The sequence below is a fragment of the Ambystoma mexicanum genome, chromosome 1q (genome assembly GCF_040938575.1).
Source record: "Ambystoma mexicanum isolate Mex_15411 chromosome 1q, UKY_AmexF1_1, whole genome shotgun sequence".
NCBI classification, from domain to species: Eukaryota; Metazoa; Chordata; class Amphibia; order Caudata; family Ambystomatidae; genus Ambystoma; species Ambystoma mexicanum.
Window position 1 is genome coordinate 734,095,417 of NC_090922.1, and position 17,718 is coordinate 734,113,134.

Consider the following 17,718-nt stretch of genomic DNA (forward strand, 5'->3'; position numbering starts at 1 on the left):
CTCAGTTAAAAATTAAACTGCCAGGAGGCTGTATTGAATGCAATGTGTAGCACCCAAGCACCCACCATTAGTTAAAGGCCGAAAGGCCTACCTGTGCCTCTAAAATGTACATCTGGTTCCAGGGGGCACTCAGGGGCCTCGTGGTGGTGAGAGGCTCCCCCTGATGTTGAAGCACGAGTCGATGGAATGAGTAATGTGCTACTTTTCTCTAATTGTAAAAGAAAGTCAGTGGGAATATGTGCTAATGCTAAAATACTTAAAGTAAGCAAAGTTGATATTCATGAAGGAAGGAGGAGTGGTTGGGAAAACATGTTAATACAATTGGTGGATGGTTAAAAATGTTTGCTTTTAGGAGCCTTTTTGTGAAAGTTAAGAAATGCATATGTGCATTTCTAGAAGCTCTGTAACGTTTTGTAAAACAGAAGAAAAGTTGATGGAAATATTTTTAGTAAACTTTTAAATGGCAGTTGGTGTGTGAAAGTTTAATATGTTAGGAGTATATGCATACTTGCCAACATGATGCATTCTAATCTGTAGGTGTTTATGTAGTCCTAGATTTTTTTTGGCGTTCTTGGACCTGTAGTTCCACTTTTCCCATTATAAAAGTTGCAGTACAAGTCCCAGATTGTAGAGACAAAATTAGGATGCATTAGCAGCTAAGATTGGAATGGGTTATCTTAGGAATTAAACATGTACTGTCAATAAATTAATGGGCACACATCTAGTGCCAATTACAAATGGTGTTCAAATCTATTTTATCTGCTCTTACTTTCTTTTATGAACAAGTGACACAGTGCTGCAGTAAATACAGATAGGCATTTTTTTTTACTCTCTTAAAAATGCTTCCCAACAAATATTTTGAAAAGCACAACATTTTATATGATTATCCTATATACATGTCACAGTTTTGAATCTTGAAGCTCATTCGTGTTATTTTCTTTGCATTCTGGGACTTGTAATTTGAGTTTCATAATGGGAGAAGTGGAATTGGAAGCGACAGAATGCAAAGGAAAAATGAAAGACTTAAGAAGCACCTATACATTGGAATGTGTGATGTTGGGCTGTATGCATGTGCTGCCAACGTATTAAACTGGCAGACACTATGTGCCTCTTAAAAATGATCTACAGATCTATTTCATCTGCTTTTCCCTTATTAAATGAAACAGTGACACCGTGCTGCTATATATGCACACATATGTATTTTTGCAACATTCATCACAAGGATTGTAAATAGAAATATTTTAAAGCGCCGGGTATTGCAATTGTTTGCTGCTTCATGGTAATGAATGCTGTATGCATGGCATTTGCTAGAGCGGTTAAAACAAAGAATATGCATATTGAGAAGCTTATTGCTGGGTTAGTACAAGGAACGTTTTCTCCCTCTCCCTCTCTCTCTCTCTCTCTCTCACATTCTCTCCTCCTCTCTCTCTCTCTCTGTCTCTCTCTCTCTATATATATATACATATATATATAATTGGGCGGTTTATAACTTTGCTCCCCCGGGATGAATCCTTACCAAACATTTTGCTCATGTCTACAGCCTAAACCACTGGACGGTTTTCACCAAATTTGCAGCAGCAGTGGCGGCTTGGTCCTGAAAGTGTGCTTTTTGTAAGTTTGGAGTAAATCCGTCCAGTAGTCTTCTTTAAAAGAGGCTAAAAGCAGGTAAAAAACAAAAAAAATAGTGATATTTGGGTTCGTTCCGTGGACTCACTTCCCTCACTCACTTCACGTGCCCACTCATTGGATGGTGAAAAGCGTGAAGTGCGTTAGATTTTTGATTCAAAGACAGTGGCTGCTGTCTGCGTACAGCACAATAAAAACATATTAAATAACACAACTTTGCACTTGTCAAACTTATCAAACACTCTCTGGGGAGGTGAAGAGTGATGAGGATGGGATATGCCCGTAAGAAGCCAAAAACAGGTGTTTTTCAGCCCCAAGTCCACAAACAGTCTGGATTTTCAGGTAAAGTCCTAGGATGTTCGCAAACACTTCAGATGTTCTGGGGCATCTATGCCTATTTCTGCAATACAGGGTTGGTGAAAAGTAGTTTTTGAATGGCTTATAACGTTGGCGCCACTCAATGAAACAGCAAAATTAGAGGTGGGTCCCAAACTATTGTAAAGGCTTATAAATGTGGTTCCATTTGATGAATCTACACACACGTTTGCAAAAACATTTTAGATCTACATATAAATGTCTTTGTAAAGTTTGGTGGGATTTTGTCAAGAGGGGGCTAAATTAGAGGGGGAGGTCTCAACATTTTTAAATGGCTTATAACTTTGTTGCCATTTGACAACTTTGGACAAACGCTTCCAGAAAGATTATTGACCCAACCCTGAATGTTTGTATGAAGTCTAAATGGGTTTTGTAAAGTGGGGGCTAAGTTATATGCCTATTGTATGCACATACATTTTAACAATTTTGAAAAAATAAAACATGGGTGGAATTCCAGCAAACTCATGTATGGAGCATTGGCAAGGACCTTAAAGCATGGTCTTGCAAATGTGCCGTGTTTTTTTTTTTGACAAGTGTCATAATGTAGGTACAAATAATAGTGATATACTTTTGGTGACTGATGTATAACCTGTGAACATGGGCTGTGGTCAGATTGTCTGGGTCATGGCATAAGGTTATGACAGAGACAATCTGACTACTGGCCTTATCCACGAGGGACAACAAATAAGGGAAAGTGGCCATGTCCGTGTACTCTTGAGGCCGCTAATAGCGGCTGATTACGAGTGCGCGAGCACACGCGAACGCCCATGCCGGTAATGGCTGCACCACCATGCTTCTAAAGACCCCCAAGCCCCCGATAGCGCCATCACGAGACCCGCGATACCGCCTCCACCCAGGAGCAAACCCTTAATAACAGTCCCGGTAAGACCATCATGCAAATACCGGCTTTGTAATACCGGACCCAGAAGTAAAGTAGTCATCGCGCCGGAACAGGAAATGCGCTGGTGGCCATCTTTATAAAACACAATCCATTGCAATCCTCATAACACAGCACTTGTACAGAGTCGAGAGCAGGCCCAATAAACCCATCATGTACAAGGCTACCTGTAAGCCCCCCCCCACGTGCGCAATAAGTGGTTCTCCGACGAGGAGATTAATATGCTGGTGGACACGCTGGCAGGCCATGCAGATGAGGTGTTTGCCAAAAACCTCAAACGCAAAGCACAACTGCACAAAAAGCAAATATGGGAGGAGAGGTGGCATGGAAGGTGACTGCGGTTGGCACCACCACCCTCACTGTGAAGGACTGCAAGAATAGGTGGGAGGACTTACGTCTCCGGGTGCGCAACATACTTGCAGCCAACCGCAGGGAGGCCATGGCTACAGGCGGTGGGGACCACTCACCCACCAAATTGATGACATTGGAGGAGACGGGAGCGCCAACATTGGGAGATGGAGGTGAGTGTCCCCACAAACCCCAGAGAACCAAAGCATGGCGTAGCACAACAGATGTGAAAGTGAACCAAGGCAATGTATGGCCCATCATACACACATTTTCAGATCCATGTCCAGATGGTGGCCCAAACCCTGGCACAATTAAATGCATGCCGCGTGCCAATCCCATTACCCACAGACACCTAACACACAGGGATCAATCACATGTCACACATCAGGCAAACTGCAATACAACGGTATGCCACCTAGTACACATTAGTCCAGCAAGGAAAGTCCACGGCGTATGCCATTATGCCCCCCGCAAAATGCAAGTAACCGAAATGTTACATCTACAAGAAAGCAATGCATGACATGTGAAATACTGAACAGCACCAAATCATGCATCTTGCACGTACCAACATCACTGATGGTGTGCATCTCTTGTTCCCCCACAGGCACAGATGCAGAAAGTGAAGGGCAGGAGTCTGCCCCAAAGGCCATTACATCCTCAAAGGGATCCAGGGCCAGACATGAAGGCACTCTACCTTCCACCGCCAGGGCCACACCACCGCCCAGAGTGCAAGATGGGCCAGAAGTACAGGCCACGCCAGCACAGAAGGAGACAACACCAGCCGACGAAACACCCACAATAGAGTCAACAACTCCTGCAGAGGCAGAGGGTGAAGGAACGCTGGCAGCTGCCACAAGTTCCATAGGGCAGGTAGCAGCCATTGCACCTCTCAACGATGTGGAGGGCCAAGCTGAGGAGTTTGCAGACATTGAAAACAACATCCATGTTGTATGTCCCCATACACCAAGCCCCCAGGCCAGCCCCCTGCACTCCACACAGGGCACACCACCATGCCCCATGCAGGAACATCCTGTTGTACTGGGGAGTCCGCATCTGTCCACTTCAGAGGGTAGTCCAGCAATGGGCCACCCTGCCACTGCACCATCCACCTCCACAGCCACCACCGACATGGAGGCTCGCCTGACCAGGGTAGAGGTCTGCACATTAACAAGGGGGGTCCTGGGAGTCCCTCTGCCAGACATTAGTCCTGGTTATAAGAGACTTACCCAGAGTCTTTAGCTCACTATCTTTCACAGAGAAGAAATATCCCAAACATATCAGTCTTTGTCCTGCCCTGGGGCAGTCCAGCACCGAAATGCTAGGCAATTCTCCTCTGAACAAGAGTACCAACAGCATCCACAGACACGTGTTTACAGGGAAGAGGTCTGCCAGGACGGCATGATTGAACTGATACGGCAGTATGTGAAGGAGGGAGAACAGACCCGCCGTGAGATACGGGAGGCAAATGTGGCTTCTATAATGGCCATGAACTCAAACACTGTTGTCATCAGAGACAGTTTGGATGGATACTAGAGCATAGGCAGCAGCAACAACCTGTGCCGGCAGTCGCACAACCATCCACCTTGATCCCATCCTGCACACCTGCCAGCTCAACTCCCTCTAGTCCTGTGCGCATGACCAGGCGTACCACATGCCACATGGACATGCTGCCCCCAGACCCGAAGAGAGGCTGGAAATAGCAGAACCACTCTGCATGTGCTAACTGCCACCTTGCTAAACTCACGAATGGCACATTGTGTGTGGGATGACAATGGGTGAGGGGGGAGGTGGTTTTGGTGGTGTGTGGGGAGTGTTGGGGGTGTGTAGGGGGTGTTGGGGGGTATGGGGTGTTGGGGGTATGGGGTGTTGGGGGAGTATGGGGTGTTTGAGGTTTTGGGGGGTGGGAGTAGGGGAGAAGGAGTGTCTGAGGTGGAGGGGTGGAGCACAATATTGTTAGAATTTCAATATGCCTGTTGTGTTAAAGAATCATATCATGACTGGACATTGTTCATTTCGTGTGTGTTTATTCAATTCATGACAGCGCCCAGTCCCCAACTCCCCACAAACCCTGTGTTCATGTCCGCAACATCCCAGTGCCCAGTGTAGTACTAACACAGATCAATCTGCATCCCTGTGGTTCAAAAGAAATCGTCAATCACTGATTGGTGCACAGCATGGACATCTTGTGCATCGCAAACTGCCAGGGGTGCTGGTCCTCCGACATCATCATCCTCATCATCCTCACCCGGTGCATGCTGGTCAATGTATGGTGGCAGTGGTACGTTTCTCCGGATGCACATGTTGTGCAGCATGACACAGACCATGGTGATCATTCCCACCTTCTCAGGCCTGTAAAGAAGTGCTCCACCAGACCTGCTGAGGCAGCAGAACCGTGCCTTCAACAGGCCAAAGGTCTGCTCAATCACTACACGGGTAGGGGTATGAGCCCGATTGTACTCCTCTTCATGTCTGTTCTGCGGGTTCCGTACAGGGGTAAGTAGCCACGACTTCAAGGGATAGCCACCATCACCTGCATGGGAGCACAATGAGGTATGTTTAAGTCAATATCTGACCTGAAAACATTTGAAATCTCTGCCATGGCTGCAGCTATTTGGTGTTGACATGCACATGTCCCTGGATGTTTGCACACAGGCTCATTTGATGCAATGTGTACTGTACTATGGTCTGCTGGTGTGAATTGCGTTGTCCAGATGATGCAGGGTGTTCACTTGCATGCCGATGCAGATGTAATGTGGATGCGGAACCATGTCTTGCCACCCATATTGACGATGTATGGCACTCTGCATGCATTGCCACTACCAGCATTGTCACAGATATATTCATGTTTTGTCATCCATTGCTTAACATTCCCATGGTGGCCTGCTTGTGCGTCTGGCATATTGTCATAGCTGTGCAGCATTGGTCTTATGTATAGCATTGGTATGTCATGTTCAGGTTTGGATGTTCAGGGCAACAGTGTTTAGCTGTATGTGCATTGTCCACTCACCACCCAATCTCACACAGGTGGATTATGCACCACCCATTCACACCCAGGTGGATTATGCACCCCCCATTCACACGCAGGTGGATTATGCATCCCCCCATTCACACCCAGGTGGATTATGCATCCCCCTCATTCACACCAATTTGGATTCTGCATCCCCCCATTCACACCCAGGTGGATTATGCATCCCCCCACTGACCCCCCACTGCACTGCCATGGGCCTGTCAGGCAATTTACCAAGCAGCCAGGCACATCGTCCAGCATGCCGCTCCATGTAACGGGGTAGCGAGGAGTTACGCAGTACCATGCCATCAACTGTGGATCCGGGATATCGGGCACAACAATGTGTGATGATTTTGTTGGAGTCACATACCATCTGAACATTGATGGAGTGGTATTGCTTACAATTGCAGTACACCACCTCTATGTCATGAGGGACCACCAATTCTACATGGGTACAGTCGAGAGCACCAATGCAATTGAGCATGCCTGCCAGTGCGTGGAAGCCAACATTAGTGTCAGCAAGCTCCTGGGCAGTCCGTGGTAGGGATATGTGGGTGCTTACGTGCTTCAGGAAAGCATCCAGCACTTGGGTCAACATGTGTGAGAAGAGAGGTTGTGATATGCCATGCAGCTGCCCCACTGTGTGCTGGTAGGTGCCCGTGGTCAGGAAGTGGATCAATGTCACTACCTTCAGTAGAGGTGGGATGGCAGTGCAGATTTCTATCAGGCTGATGATGTTATTGTGCATCATGTCCACTATGTTGGTGATAGTGTCACAGTCCAACAGGTACAGAGTATGGATCTGCTCAGTGGTTAGATTGAATGGACTGGCTCTGATGCTGGCGATTGGTAGCTGCCTACGTGGTACCAATGGCTGTACTGGTGTGACTTGCTGGGCCTGTCTCACCCTCCTTCTCTCCCTGCGTATCCTTAGTGCTGCCTGTTGTTGTTGTTGTTGTAGTTGTAGTTGCTGTTGCTGTTGTAGCAGTACAGGCATGTCCTCCAGCCCCAGGATTGCAACAGCTAGTGGGATCATTTTGGTGTAGGAAGGGGTGTGGTGTGTGGGTGTTCTCCTTTTGTACTGGGACAGGCTCCATTGACTCCACCTGTGGTGATTGTGTGCACCTGTGGCAGTTGCCTACACTGCAAGTTGCTATTTACGGGTGGACCGCAATGCCTGTATTGTCGCCATTGTGCAGGCCTAGTACGGGCGGTGGCGGTATTGCCGGGTTGTCGGCTCATAATGGCCTGGACCCGTTAGCGATGCCAGTAATACCATTCCAAATTCCCTTTTTCATTACCTCCATGTTCATAATGAGGCCCAATGTTCTTTATTGAGAAATGTAAAGTAGATGGAGTCTATAAGAATTTTTTTAGTTCATTTTTGAACTGTGAAAGGTGGTCCCTAAAGGAACCTTGCTTTTGTTGTTGTATGGTGTATTTTTTTTGGGCAGAAGAGGTAAGAACGTAAGAACGTAAGAACGTAAGGTTGGAGGGAAATGAGGGAAGAGGCACCAAGCACTAATATGGAGGGGCAGGAGGTGTAACGCTCACCTGACTCCCACGGAGGCACCGGCCTGGTTTGGATTGCTGTGGCCTCTTCTACGGTAATGCGCAGGACTCAGAAGATGGAATGGACCGGACCCCCAAATCTGGCTTGTCTGGCTAGTAGAAATGTCCTTCTGTGTGTGAAAAGGGAGTATTAGCAACCTGCGGGATAATGTGTAGGCCTCCCACTTCCCTTCTCACCCTCCACGAAACCCTTCTGCGATTCCCCGTGAAGTCTCACCTTAGGGTCTGAAAGGATGAGCTCTCCATCCTGCTTATGATGCAGGGGCGCGTTGTTATCCAGTTACTTCACTGGATCTCGGATTGGTGAGAGTTCAGGTTCGCTTGACTTTTCCGGTAAGGTACCGTAAGAATTCTGTTGCAAGTTCAAGCTTTAAATAACCATTGTCCGTTTTCTCTATTTCAGGTGCTGAATGAAGATTCTGAGTTAGGAAATGGAACCGTCGAAGGAAACTCTGGTGAGTTTTTGATGAGTGGTTCCTCTAGTGTTCTTGCATTAATGCACTAATGCTTGTGTCTTTTTCCCCTTAGGGGCCGGGGTTCGGAAATGCCGAAGATACGGCGCCGACCCGAAGTGAGAAGAGATGTCCCAATAAATATCAGGTAAGTCTTTGATGAGCGTTCCGCTAATGTCCATGCATTCGCTCACTAATGCTAATGTCTTTTTCCCCTTAGGGGCCGGGGTGCGCAATTGCTGAAGAAACGGCGCCGACCCGAAGTGAAGAGGGATTGACCCAACAGGTAAGTTTTATGGTGGAAATTAAGCCTTTCTTATTCTCTTCCCTCGCTCACCTTTGTTCTTGTCTTTTCCTCCTTTAGGCGCTGAAATGCGGCGGATGATCCAGATGGTGGCTGATGGGCAAGAAGGCGCCTAGTAAAGGTGAGTGGAATGCGGCGCTGCAGCGAGCAATGCGATGTGCTTTTAAAAATGAATGTCTTCCCTTTAGGATCGTCGGCGAGATGACTCCGGAATGCGGTTTAAGCAGGCAATGTCTCTTCTCTTCTCCCTTTACAGGTGTTCCAGGATGCTGTCGGGCGTGGCTGGAGTCCGGATGCAGGAGCAGACACGGTGAGCGTCCAGCTGCTAGGTGCAGAACAACGCGAAGCATGAGTTGCTGCCTGGGCGTGGCTTAAATAGCCTTCAAAGTAGTTCCAGGTATGTATTCTTCCCCTGAGGTACGTATTCTTCCTCCGGCCACACCCGTGTGGTAAAGTAGTCCCATAGGTAAAATAGTCCCATTCAGGTCTCTAGGTGGCCTGGATGTTACAGCACGGTCTGCATCAGGTAAGTTCACATAAAGCACTCTTTACGCAAGGTCATCTTTTATGAGCCTGGCGCCTATGGCGCTAGGACTGATGTCCAATATGAGCCTGGCGCCAAAGGCGCCAGGACTGTGTCCAAATGGTCCCTACCTGGGGCCGCTGGAACTTACTTCAGGAACATGATGTCTGCCTCTGGGGGTGCTGGGCCCGGTCTGGCTCCTTGGGGGTAGGCATCATGACAGTAACCCCTTCAAGGCCCCTCCCAAGGTTGTTCTCTCCAGAGGTTTCGGTTTGTTTGGGAATTTCTGGTGGAATTTCTGTATTAACCAGGGACATGTACATGGTCGCTTGGTTCCCAAGACCTCTCCTGAGGCCCATATCCTTTCCAATCAATTAGATAGAAGAGTTTCGACTTTGACATCTTGGAATCTAATATGTCTTTCACTTCGAATTCCAGCTCCCCATCTATTTGAATTGGTTCTGGCGGTTTGATTAGTCTGGTTCCAGGTTGTACTGGTGTCAACAGTGATACGTGAAAAACGGGATGGATCCGCATGTTAGCTGGTAGATCGAATTTGACAGCCACTGGGTTGATTATAGCTTTGATTGGGTAGGGCCCTACATATCTTGGGTTGAAAGTTCGCGGTCCTTTGAGTGGTAAATGTCTAGTCGCAAGCCCCACTTGGTCCCCTATTTGGTATGGAGGTGCTTCACTTCGATGTAAATCAGCATTTTCATTGTACTTTTTATTGGCTTGCTGTAAATGAGTAGTTGCTTCTTTGAAGCTCGAGTTATCGCGGAATGCAAATGATCTACAGCAGGCATTTCCAGGCTTTGAGGGGAGTCAAGGTTTGAGGTTCGGGGGTGATGGCCATATAAGGTATAAAAAGGAGTTTGTCCCGTTCAAGAATGTACAGAATTGTTGTATGCATATTCTGCGATCCATAGAATGTCTTTCCAATTACATTCAGATTGGTGCAACATACACCGAAGATACTGTTCAAGGGTCTGATTTGTTCTCTCGGTTTGACCATCGGTCTGGGGGTGGTGACTGGTAGATAATCGTACATCGATTTGTGCCAGTTGACAATACTTTCTCCAAAAATGGGAAATAAATTGGCTTCCTCGATCAGAGACCAGTATGGATGGGAAACCATGTAAACAAACAACATTCTCAAGAAATTCCTTGCCCAGGATGGAGGCTGAAGGTAACCCCTTTAATGGGATAAAATGAGCCATTTTGGAGAAGAGGTCCACAATCACCAGGATAGTATTGTATCCATAGCAAGGAGGCAGGTCTGTAATAAAGTCCAGCGACAAAGTGTGCCAAGGTGCCGGTGGGATGTCCAAGGGTTGTAAAAGGCCGACTGGTCTTTTCTTTTGACCTTTATTTTGGGCGCAAACTCCGCAGGACATCACAAAGGATTTTATATCCTTTCGCAAGGAGGGCCACCAGAATTGCCGTTTGATCTTTTCTTCAGTCTTAGCAATACCAGGGTGTCCTTCCATCAATGTATCATGATAGTGGGCAATAACGAGTTCTTGCAATTCCTTATGAGGCAGATATAATCGCCCTTGGAAGTAGGGTAGATCATTATTTACGGAAAAGTGTGAACCTTTTTGACTCCATTCTTGCAAGGCTGTAGGGTCTAAAAGTTGTTTGACTCTAGTTTGAATGTCCTCTATAGTTTGTAAAGAGGTCAAACCCAAAATTCTCTGCTCAGGTATAATCGGTACTGGTTCTAAGCTCGAATTTGTTTCTCCCATCCCAATCCGGGATAAAGCGTCCGCTTTGCCATTCTTGCAGCCAGGGCGGTAGGTGATTAGAAAATCAAACTCTGCAAAGAATAAAGCCCATCGGAGTTGACGTGATGATTGAGCTTTGGCCGTTTTTAAGTATTGCAAATTTCTGTGGTCTGTAATCACCGTGATGGTGTGTCTTGCGCCGAGAAGGTAATGACGCCAAGCCTTGAAGGCGGACTTAATAGCTAATAACTCCTTGTCGGTGATTGCATAATTAACTTCAGGAGGCGAGAATTTTCTGGACCAAAAGGCTACAGGGTGCAGTTGGTTTGTAACAGGATCTCTTTGAGACAGGACAGCTCCCATGGCTAAGCTGGATGCGTCGGTTTCAACAATGTAAGGGAGATCTGGGCGCGGATGTTTCAATACAGGTGAGGAGGTGAATTTATTTTTTAGTTCTTGAAAGGCCTGTTCTGCCTCATTAGACCATTCGAAGCATTTATTTTTCCATAGGAGTGCAGTGATGGGTTGAACCACTCGAGAAAATGCCGGGATAAATCTTCGATAGAAATTGGCAAAACCAAGCATGCTCTGAACACCCTTCACAGAGCTAGGAGTTGGCCATTTGAGGATGGCGTCCACTTTTCGTGAGTCCATTCGGACTCCCTTAGGTGTCAGGATGAATCCAAGAAACTTGACTTCCGTGGCATGAAAAACGCACTTTTTTGAGTTTTGCAAACAGTTTGTGCTGGCGCAATTTCTCAAGAACTGCCTTGACATGTTTTCTGTGATCAGATTCTGAAGAGGAGTACACCAGAATGTCGTCGATATATACGATGACACAAACATCGATAAGTTCCCGAAGAACATCATTCATAAAGTATTGAAAGGCAGCAGGTGCGTTGCACAACCCGAAAGGCATCACCTGGTATTCGAAGAGTCCATATTTGGTGCGGAAAGCAGTCTTCCATTCATCACCTTCCTTTACAAGCACCAGATGATAAGCCCCCCGGAGATCTAACTTGGTGTATATACAAGCATCTTTCACCTGGTCGAGAAGTTCAGGGATCAGGGGCAGAGGATAAAGATTCTTAATCGTTATCTGATTTAGGGCGCGGTAGTCTATACAAGTTCTAAGGTCGCCTTCTTTTTTCGGCACGAAGAACAGAGCAGAGGAAGCAGGAGACTTTGACGGGTGAATAAAACCATTGACAAGGTACTGATCTAAATACTGTCGCAAATGACGGTTCTCCGGTTCAGTAAGGGCATAGATCCTACTACAAGGCGGTTGTGCATTGGGTACCAGATCGATTTGGCAATCGTACGACCGGTGGGGAGGTAACGTGTTGGCCTGTTCCTTTTGGAAAACGTCTTGGAATTTTTGGTACTCAGGCGGTAGTTGTATTGTGGTGGAGGTTACTGTGGCCAGGCCCACATTTGGATTTCTTGGATAACAAGTTTGCGCACAATCAGGAAAGGGTATTCTCTTTGTTCGCCAGTCAATTCGAGGATTATGTGTTTCTAACCAAGGCATTCCTAGAATTACTTGAAACTGTGGGGCCTTGATTACGTCAAACACAATAGCTTCCCGATGTCCATCCTGACCCACAAGTGTCATTTCTGTAGTAGAATGTGTTACCGGCCCTGAGGCAATTTCGGTTCCATCAACTGTGGTAATGACATCCTTGTTGGTTTTTGGACTGAGAGGGAGATTAATCCTGGAGGCCAATTCATGATCAACATAGTTGCCAATAGCCCCACTGTCGATGTATGCCTTTATAGCATGCAACCGCCGAGGCTGTCTCGGATCCACGAGGACCATTGGGATGATGAAATGCGAGGTCAAAGAGTTTGTTTTCAAGCTCGGCAAGCGGACCTCTATGCTTGTCGGGCTTGGTCGTTTCCCGAATCAGGTTCCGTTAAATTGTTGTCAGTGGCTCCAACCACCTTCTTGGGTGGTTTTACCGGACAATCACGTAAAAAGTGGCCAGAAGCCCCGCAATAAAGACATAATTGCTTCTGCCGCCTTCTTTCTCGTTCCTTCTGAGTTAACGGTCCTTTTACTCCACCGATTTGCATAGGTTCTGAAACATCGGTACCCTTGGGGTTAGCTTGAGTTTTGATCAACACTCGGGTTTCAAACTTAGACCGATCTGTTTTTCTATTCTGAAGTCTGTGATCAAGTTGAACACTAAGTCTATGTATTCTGCGCAGACTTGGGGCGGATTTACTATTTGAGCTAGAACGTCTTTAAGTTCTCCGCGCAGGCCTCGATGAAATAATGTGATCCTTTTATTTTCTGGCCACCCAGTTTCCACAATCAACCTATTAAAGGTGGCGATGTAGGATAAGAGATCCTGGTTACCTTGTCGTAAGGATAGCAGTTTGTTATCCAGGGCCTGTCCCTGGGAGTGTCGAGCAAATAATCTTTCCATGCTTGTCTGGGAGCCTTGAAAATCCTGGAGAATTGGGTCATCTTGACTTACCAAAGGAACTGATCAATCGGCAGCACAGCCGCTGGGATAAGATAATACAAAAGCTACCTTGGTTTGGTCATTAGGGAAGGCCCCAGGTCTGCATAGAAAGTGTAAGCGACATTGGTTCATGAAAAGTTCAGGCGGGGCCAGTGGCATATTTCCAGGTAGATTGATTTGTACCGGGTTATTCGAAACCACAGGAGTGGGATTACCCTCCGAACCAGGTAAAGGAGTTTGTCCTGTCTGACCTTGCAACAGCTGTTTGGCCAGTTCATCAGTTTGTTCCTTGGATAGGATCACTTCTCTCCTGAGAGCGTTAGTCTCCTGGCGGGCGGAATGTACTTCTGCCCGTAATTCCCCCAAAAGTTGGGCCAGCTGGTCTGTCTCGGAAGTATCCATAGCGCCCGGGTGGGAAATTGTAGGTCGGCTTCGCATTCTGTAACGCTCACCTGACTCCCACGGAGGCGCTGGCCTGGTCTGGATTGCTGTGGCCTCTTCTAGGGTGATGCGCAGGACTCGGAAGATGGAATGGACCGGACCCCCAGATCTGGCTTGTCTGGCTAGTATAAATATCCTTCTGTGTGTGAAAAGGGAGTATTAGCAATCTGCGGGATAATGCGTAGGCCTCCCACTTCCCTTCTCACCCTCCACGAAACCCTTCTGCGATTCCCTGTGAAGTCTCACCTTAGGGTCTGAAAGGATGAGCTCTCCATCCTGCTTCTGATGCAGGGGCGCGTTGTTATCCAGTTACTTCACTGGATCTCGGATTGGTGAGAGTTCAAGTTCGCTTGACTTTTCCGGTAAGGTACCATAAGAATTCTGTTGCAAGTTCAAGCTTTAAATAACCATTGTCCGTTTTCTCTATTTCAGGTGCTGAATGAAGATTCCGAGTTAGGAAATGGAACCGTCGAAGGAAACTCTGGTGAGTTTTTGATGAGTGGTTCCTCTAGTGTTCTTGCATTAATGCACTAATGCTTGTGTCTTTTTCCCCTTAGGGGCCGGGGTTTGGAAATGCTGAAGATACGGCGCCGACCCGAAGTGCGAAGAGATGTCCCAATAAATATCAGGTAAGTCTTTGATGAGCGTTCCGCTAATGTCTTTGCATTCGCTCACTAATGCTAATGTCTTTTTCCCCTAGGGGCCGGGTTGCGGAAATGCCGAAGAAACGGCGCCGACCCGAAGTGAAGAGGGATTTACCCAACAGGTAAGTCTTATGGTGGAAATTAAGCCTTTCTTATTCTCTTCTCTCGCTCACCTTTGTTCTTGTCTTTTTCTCCTTTAGGCGCTGAAATGTGGCGGATGATCCAGATGGTGGCTGATGGGCAAGAAAAAAAGGTGAGTGGAATGCGGCGCTGCAGCGAGCAATGCGATGTGCTTTTAAAAATGAATGTCTTCCCTTTAGGATCGTCGGCGAGATGACTCCGGAATGCGGATTAAGCAGGTAATGTCTCTTCTTTCTCCTGTTCTCTTCTCTTCTCCCTTTACAGGTGTTCCAGGATGCTGTCGGGCGTGGCTGGAGTCCGAATGCAGGAGCAGACACGGTGAGCGTCCAGCTGCTAGGTGCTGAACAACGCGAAGCGTGAGTTGCTGCCTGGGCGTGGCTTAAATAGCCTTCAAAGCCTTCAAAGTAGTTCCAGGTATGTATTCTTCCCGTGAGGTACGTATTCTTCCTCTGGCCACACTCGTGTGGTAAAGTAGTCCCATATGTAAAATAGTCCCATTCAGGCCTCTAGGTGGCCTGGATGTTGCAGCACGGTCTGCATCAGGTAAGTTCACATAAAGCACTCTTTACACAAGGTCATCTTTTATGAGCCTGGCGCCTATGGCGCCAGGACTGTTGTCCAATATGAGCCTGGCGCCAAAGGCGCCTGGACTGAGTCCAAAGGGCCCCTACCTGGGGCCGCTGGAACTTCCCTCGGGAACATGATGTCTGCCTCTGGGGGTGCTGTGCCCGGTCTGGCTCCTTGGGGGTAGGCATCATGACAGGAGGACAGGGGAAGATGTTGTACATGTGTTACTTCTATGGAGGGGCAGTGTTTCTCATGCTCCTTGATTACAGCTATCAAAACACTTCAAAATTGCTTGCCCCTGCAGAGTGGTGTGTTGCAGTATATACAGAGGACATTTGTCTTTGAAGGATATGGATCAACAGCCTCTTTTATTGCTTGCAAGATAGCTGCTGGGATTCTGTGTCCCACAGAGGTAGGCTGTGTGGTTACATTACTGGTTGAGGATGATGAGGTGAAGGAAGACAGCCTGATACTTGCTAAGAAAGGAACAACCTTTCTCAGAGCATTGTGATGGTTGGATTTGGTGTGGTGGTGCATGGAGGTGGTCCCGTAGGAGTACTGCCCAGGTAGTCTGTGACTGAGTACAAAGTTACACTCAGTGCATTTCACTTTGATAGCTTTAGCCCATGGTACATTCCCAACTGTGATAAAGAACTGCCACACCCATGAATCTTTCTGGGCGGCTGGAGGTAGGCACTTCCTCTACCTCATGTACTTGGTCATCTTCATTGTCTTTGGAAGTACTGCACTTTTCTGGTTGTGTAGGTTCTCCAGCTGGTTGTGGCAGTGGCTTTTGGAGATGAGGGATGGATAGCAGATGCCATTTTTAATATAAATAGCACTTTGTACTAGATTGTTAAAAAATAATTAGTGAGTGGTGTAGGAGCGGTGCAAGGGTACATTTTGAGCTTGAAAGTTCCTAGATCGTTAGAAAATGCAGTTCTGAACTGTCCTCGAAGCATTTGCGGGCACGTCATCATGCCGTACGCGAGTGCATGGTCAAGTAGCTTTGTCCGGAAGGTTTCTGATGATGGGCCTCATTACGACCCTGGCGGAAATCGGAAAACGATGGCGGAAATGCAATACCGCCATCGAAAAGCGCTCGGTGCGACTATGACCCGTCACCGCAAAGTACGAAGCCATTAGCGACACCGTAGTGAACGCCAACGCTAACTGCACCAAGTACGCGCGCGCGCGCCATGCCAAACCGTAAATACCACCATGGCGCAAGGGTACGCGAATTCCGACCCTAGCGGACATGTACCTAACGCCATCAAGCATGGCGGAAAGTACCATTCCGCCATGGTGAGAAGTACGGCATCGCGAATCAACCGTAAACGGCCCCACTGAGTGCCTGTACACCGCTCCCTGCCCACAAAGTACAACTCCCCGTAGGTGCAATGAAGTCACAATGCAACCAGTGAAATGTACAAGTCACCCATGCATGCCAACGAACAAAAGAATCACAAGAGGGGCCAATGGGAGCTGGAGGGCACAGATGGCACGAATACAGAAGCCATTCCAATGGACATGACCACAGTCCCCCCCCCCAGAAACGCACGCAAACACAGGCACCTGTGACCAGCAATATTCCGAAAATCACATCATTCCACCAGTCCACCTGGCTGACCGGCATCTGTTACACAAAACCAAATCCCCCGCCCCTGAGCATGACAACATTCAAACAGTCATATTGGCAGCCCCCATCCCTGACCTCACTGGGCTTCGTAGGCAAACGCGCCCAGCACAGTACCACGCAACTAAACTCCGAAGCTGGAACCCAATGCAGATCTCCTCACAATACATCGCTCCCCAAATAGGAATATGCCACATCACTCGCAAAGAAGAACGCGACACGGCCCATATCAGAATAGAAATTTAATGCACAACAAAATCACCAAGCCCATACAGCCATTAGGCCATGAACTCCAAAACACATATCACCATTGTGGGCTGCATCCGCAAGGAATGACCAGCTACTACTTGTGTGACGCCCTGTTCCATAATGGTACACAGAGCCACATTCACGTACGAAAAGGCAACATGGAAGCGCACAGAACCGCAGGGCCGTCCCAATGGGGAGGCACTAGTCCAGCTGAAAGGCCGAAATGTTGCTCCGAGCCACTAGTACTGCGTAAGGGCATGTGGCCCATTGGCGATCGTCCCATAAGATCGTAATGCTGCTCCACTGATTAACACGAAGCAGCAGGTGTCGGGAGTAAAAGCCATCTGCAGGAGTGGCATACAGATGGCAGTGGCAAAAGGGGAGGAGATACCTGTCAACCAAAAGAAAAGAAAAAGAACAGAATGGCCATCAGAAGTACATTCGAACAACTCACTTCAATGATCACACTAAATCCACAGCCATATGCATGCTAGCCCACTCCAAAGGATCATCACCACCCCAAAACCACTTGCGACTCATAACCATCTATATCGAGGTGTAAACACCATCACAAACGAGTGTACCTGTGCATGCGTCTGTCAAAACAGAATCCATCAGATGGGAATGTTAACGTGCATGGACACAAGTGTCTGAAGGCGCGTCGAGACAGGGAGGGCTCAACAAGGCCAGATAGACAATGGTCCCACTATGGCAGCCCTGCATCACATAGCGCAGGG